The sequence below is a fragment of the Anopheles moucheti genome (assembly GCF_943734755.1).
Source record: "Anopheles moucheti chromosome X unlocalized genomic scaffold, idAnoMoucSN_F20_07 X_unloc_3, whole genome shotgun sequence".
NCBI classification, from domain to species: Eukaryota; Metazoa; Arthropoda; class Insecta; order Diptera; family Culicidae; genus Anopheles; species Anopheles moucheti.
This window is the reverse complement of record NW_026453537.1, coordinates 688,691-695,000: the sequence shown is the minus strand read 5'-3', so window position 1 is coordinate 695,000 and position 6,310 is coordinate 688,691.

The following is a 6,310-nucleotide window of genomic DNA, read 5'->3' as shown; positions in this document are numbered from 1 at the left end:
GTCCGTGTTTTTGAGTACTCTTGTCCATGATTTTCGTGTGCTTCTAGAGGTTTGGTCCGATTTTCAGTACTCTTGTCCATGCTTTCACATGCTCTGATAGGTAGGTTCGTTCTCAGTTATCCCTGTGTTCATGGTTTTCGTGTGCTTCCATAGGTTTGGTCCGTGTTTTTGAGTACTCTTGTCCATGATTTTCGTGTGCTTCTAGAGGTTTGGTCCGATTTTCAGTACTCTTATCCATGCTTTCACATGCTCTGATAGGTAGGTTCGTTCTCAGTTATCCCTGTGTTCATGGTTTTCGTGTGCTTCCATAGGTTTGGTCCGTGTTTTTGAGTACTCTTGTCCATGATTTTCGTGTGCTTCTAGAGGTTTGGTCCGATTTTCAGTACTCTTGTCCATGCTTTCACATGCTCTGATAGGTAGGTTCGTTCTCAGTTATCCCTGTGTTCATGGTTTTCGTGTGCTTCCATAGGTTTGGTCCGTGTTTTTGAGTACTCTTGTCCATGATTTTCGTGTGCTTCTAGAGGTTTGGTCCGATTTTCAGTACTCTTGTCCATGCTTTCACATGCTCTGATAGGTAGGTTCGTTCTCAGTTATCCCTGTGTTCATGGTTTTCGTGTGCTTCCATAGGTTTGGTCCGTGTTTTTGAGTACTCTTGTCCATGATTTTCGTGTGCTTCTAGAGGTTTGGTCCGATTTTCAGTACTCTTGTCCATGCTTTCACATGCTCTGATAGGTAGGTTCGTTCTCAGTTATCCCTGTGTTCATGGTTTTCGTGTGCTTCCATAGGTTTGGTCCGTGTTTTTGAGTACTCTTGTCCATGATTTTCGTGTGCTTCTAGAGGTTTGGTCCGATTTTCAGTACTCTTGTCCATGACTTTCGTTTGCTTCGATTCGTTCACTCTATTACTCTTGTCTGTGGTTTTCGTTTGCTTCGATTCGTTCACTCTTATTACTCTTGTCTTTGGTTTTCGTTTGCTTCGATTCGTTCACTCCATTACTCTTGTCTGTGGTTTTCGTTTGCTTCGATTCGTTCAGTCCATTACTCTTGTATGTGATTTTCGTTTGCTTCGATTTGTTCAGTCCATTACTCTTGTATGTGATTTTCGTTTGCTTCGATTTGTTCAGTCCATTACTCTTGTATGTGATTTTCGTTTGCTTCGAGTCGTTCAGTCCATTACCCTTGTCTATGATTTTCGTTTGCTTCGAGTCGTTCAGTCCAATACTTACCTTTGTCTATGATTTTCGCTCTAGCCCAGTCGCCCTGCGCTCTGGAAATCACATTCCAACTCTATCACCGATAGTGCTCACACCTTGGAAACCACATTTCACCCGGGGAACCTTAGGGTGGATTTTGAGCCTTTCGGGATTGCGAAACCATCATTTAACACTCTAAACTTAATTTCCGCAATCCCAGACGCACTTTCCATATGGTCTCCAAAAATGCGTGTGAGCTGACCTGGTCCCTTATAATAGGCAATGAACACGATTTTGGAAAAATATTTTTATCAAAATTTTTTGACTCACCGGGTAAAATCGAATTTACTTGGGAAAAATGTTCTAGCAGGGGCCCTCCCATACAAATTTTTTTCTTCTCAAAAATGATTTTCGTTTCACTTTTCATACTCAGGGGAGTCTAAAATTGATGTTTTGAGTCACCATGAAAAAAATTTTTTTTTTGACCCGAGCTTGTGTCGCGACCCAAAAATCGACTCACTTGGGAAAAATGTTCTAGCAGGGGCCCTCCCATACAAAAATTTTTTCTTCTCAAAAATGATTTTCGTTTCACTTTTCATACTCAGGGGAGTCTAAAATTGATGTTTTGAGTCACCGTGAAAAAAAATTTTTTTTGACCCGAGCTTGTGTCGGCGACCCAAAATCGACGCACTTGGGAAAAATGTTCTAGCAGGGGCCCTCCCATACAAAAATTTTTTCTTCTCAAAAATGATTTTCGTTTCACTTTTCATACTCAGGAGAGTCTAAAATTGATGTTTTGAGTCACCGTGAAAAAAATTTTTTTTTGACCCGAGCTTGTGTCGGCGACCCAAAATCGACGCACTTGGGAAAAATGTTCTAGCAGGGGCCCTCCCATACAAAAATTTTTTCTTCTCAAAAATGATTTTCGTTTCACTTTTCATACTCAGGGGAGTCTAAAATTGATGTTTTGAGTCACCGTGAAAAAAAAATTTTTTTGACCCGAGCTTGTGTCGGCGACCCAAAATCGACGCACTTGGGAAATATGTTCTAGCAGGGGCCCTCCCATACAAAAATTTTTTCTTCTCAAAAATGATTTTCGTTTCACTTTTCATACTCAGGAGAGTCTAAAATTGATGTTTTGAGTCACCGTGAAAAAAATTTTTTTTTGACCCGAGCTTGTGTCGGCGACCCAAAATCGACGCACTTGGGAAAAATGTTCTAGCAGGGGCCCTCCCATACAAAAATTTTTTCTTCTCAAAAATGATTTTCGTTTCACTTTTCATACTCAGGGGAGTCTAAAATTGATGTTTTGAGTCACCGTGAAAAAAAAATTTTTTTGACCCGAGCTTGTGTCGGCGACCCAAAATCGACGCACTTGGGAAAAATGTTCTAGCAGGGGCCCTCCCATACAAAAATTTTTTCTTCTCAAAAATGATTTTCGTTTCACTTTTCATACTCAGGGGAGTCTAAAATTGATGTTTTGAGTCACCGAGAAAAAAAAATTTTTTTGACCCGAGCTTGTGTCGGCGACCCAAAATCGACGCACTTGGGAAATATGTTCTAGCAGGGGCCCTCCCATACAAAAATTTTTTCTTCTCAAAAATGATTTTCGTTTCACTTTTCATACTCAGGGGAGTCTAAAATTGATGTTTTGAGTCACCGAGAAAAAAAAAAAATTTTGACCCGAGCTTGTGTCGGCGACCCAAAATCGACGCACTTGGGAAAAATGTTCTAGCAGGGGCCCTCCCATACAAAAATTTTTTTTTGACTCTCTGGGTAAAATGGTCGCACTTGGTAAAAATGTTCTAGCAGGGGCCCTCCCATACAAAAATTTTTTCTTCTCAAAAATGATTTTCGTTTCACTTTTCATACTCAGGGGAGTCTAAAATTGATGTTTTGAGTCACCGAGAAAAAAAAATTTTTTTGACCCGAGCTTGTGTCGGCGACCCAAAAATCGACTCACTTGGGAAAAATGTTCTAGCAAAGGCCCTCCCATACAAAATTTTTTTCTTCTCAAAAATGATTTTCGTTTCACTTTTCATACTCAGGGGAGTCTAAAATTGATGTTTTGAGTCACCGAGAAAAAAAAATTTTTTTGACCCGAGCTTGTGTCGGCGACCCAAAATCGACGCACTTGGGAAAAATGTTCTAGCAGGGGCCCTCCCATACAAAAATTTTTTCTTCTCAAAAATGATTTTCGTTTCACTTTTCATACTCAGGGGAGTCTAAAATTGATGTTTTGAGTCACCGAGAAAAAAAAATTTTTTTGACCCGAGCTTGTGTCGGCGACCCAAAATCGACGCACTTGGGAAAAATGTTCTAGCAGGGGCCCTCCCATACAAAAATTTTTTCTTCTCAAAAATGATTTTCGTTTCACTTTTCATACTCAGGGGAGTCTAAAATTGATGTTTTGAGTCACCGAGAAAAAAAAATTTTTTTGACCCGAGCTTGTGTCGGCGACCCAAAAATCGACGCACTTGGGAAAAATGTTCTAGCAGGGGCCCTCCCATACAAAAATTTTTTCTTCTCAAAAATGATTTTCGTTTCACTTTTCATACTCAGGGGAGTCTAAAATTGATGTTTTGAGTCACCGAGAAAAAAAATTTTTTTGACCCGAGCTTGTGTCGGCGACCCAAAATCGACGCACTTGGGAAATATGTTCTAGCAGGGGCCCTCCCATACAAAAATTTTTTCTTCTCAAAAATGATTTTCGTTTCACTTTTCATACTCAGGGGAGTCTAAAATTGATGTTTTGAGTCACCGAGAAAAAAAAATTTTTTTGACCCGAGCTTGTGTCGGCGACCCAAAATCGACGCACTTGGGAAAAATGTTCTAGCAGGGGCCCTCCCATACAAATTTTTTTCTTCTCAAAAATGATTTTCGTTTCACTTTTCATACTCAGGGGAGTCTAAAATTGATGTTTTGAGTCACCATGAAAAAAATTTTTTTTTTGACCCGAGCTTGGGTCGCGACCCAAAAATCGACTCACTTGGGAAAAATGTTCTAGCAAAGGCCCTCCCATACAAAATTTTTTTCTTCTCAAAAATGATTTTCGTTTCACTTTTCATACTCAGGGGAGTCTAAAATTGATGTTTTGAGTCACCGAGAAAAAAAAATTTTTTTGACCCGAGCTTGTGTCGGCGACCCAAAATCGACGCACTTGGGAAAAATGTTCTAGCAGGGGCCCTCCCATACAAAAATTTTTTCTTCTCAAAAATGATTTTCGTTTCACTTTTCATACTCAGGGGAGTCTAAAATTGATGTTTTGAGTCACCGAGAAAAAAAAATTTTTTTGACCCGAGCTTGTGTCGGCGACCCAAAATCGACGCACTTGGGAAAAATGTTCTAGCAGGGGCCCTCCCATACAAAAATTTTTTCTTCTCAAAAATGATTTTCGTTTCACTTTTCATACTCAGGGGAGTCTAAAATTGATGTTTTGAGTCACCGAGAAAAAAAAATTTTTTTGACCCGAGCTTGTGTCGGCGACCCAAAATCGACGCACTTGGGAAAAATGTTCTAGCAGGGGCCCTCCCATACAAAAATTTTTTCTTCTCAAAAATGATTTTCGTTTCACTTTTCATACTCAGGGGAGTCTAAAATTGATGTTTTGAGTCACCGAGAAAAAAAAATTTTTTTGACCCGAGCTTGTGTCGGCGACCCAAAATCGACGCACTTGGGAAAAATGTTCTAGCAGGGGCCCTCCCATACAAAAATTTTTTCTTCTCAAAAATGATTTTCGTTTCACTTTTCATACTCAGGGGAGTCTAAAATTGATGTTTTGAGTCACCGAGAAAAAAAAATTTTTTTGACCCGAGCTTGTGTCGGCGACCCAAAATCGACGCACTTGGGAAAAATGTTCTAGCAGGGGCCCTCCCATACAAAAATTTTTTCTTCTCAAAAATGATTTTCGTTTCACTTTTCATACTCAGGGGAGTCTAAAATTGATGTTTTGAGTCACCGAGAAAAAAAAATTTTTTTGACCCGAGCTTGTGTCGGCGACCCAAAATCGACGCACTTGGGAAAAATGTTCTAGCAGGGGCCCTCCCATACAAAAATTTTTTCTTCTCAAAAATGATTTTCGTTTCACTTTTCATACTCAGGGGAGTCTAAAATTGATGTTTTGAGTCACCGAGAAAAAAAAATTTTTTTGACCCGAGCTTGTGTCGGCGACCCAAAATCGACGCACTTGGGAAAAATGTTCTAGCAGGGGCCCTCCCATACAAAAATTTTTTCTTCTCAAAAATGATTTTCGTTTCACTTTTCATACTCAGGGGAGTCTAAAATTGATGTTTTGAGTCACCGAGAAAAAAAAATTTTTTTGACCCGAGCTTGTGTCGGCGACCCAAAATCGACGCACTTGGGAAAAATGTTCTAGCAGGGGCCCTCCCATACAAAAATTTTTTCTTCTCAAAAATGATTTTCGTTTCACTTTTCATACTCAGGGGAGTCTAAAATTGATGTTTTGAGTCACCGAGAAAAAAAAATTTTTTTGACCCGAGCTTGTGTCGGCGACCCAAAATCGACGCACTTGGGAAATATGTTCTAGCAGGGGCCCTCCCATACAAAAATTTTTTCTTCTCAAAAATGATTTTCGTTTCACTTTTCATACTCAGGGGAGTCTAAAATTGATGTTTTGAGTCACCGAGAAAAAAAAATTTTTTTGACCCGAGCTTGTGTCGGCGACCCAAAACCGACGCACTTGGGAAATATGTTCTAGCAGGGGCCCTCCCATACAAAATTTTTTTCTTCTCAAAAATGATTTTCGTTTCACTTTTCATACTCAGGGGAGTCTAAAATTGATGTTTTGAGTCACCGTGAAAAAAATTTTTTTTTGACCCGAGCTTGTGTCGGCGACCCAAAAATCGACGCACTTGGGAAATATGTTCTAGCAGGGGCCCTCCCATACAAAATTTTTTTCTTCTCAAAAATGATTTTCGTTTCACTTTTCATACTCAGGGGAGTCTAAAATTGATGTTTTGAGTCACCGAGAAAAAAAAATTTTTTTGACCCGAGCTTGTGTCGGCGACCCAAAATCGACGCACTTGGGAAAAATGTTCTAGCAGGGGCCCTCCCATACAAAAATTTTTTCTTCTCAAAAATGATTTTCGTTTCACTTTT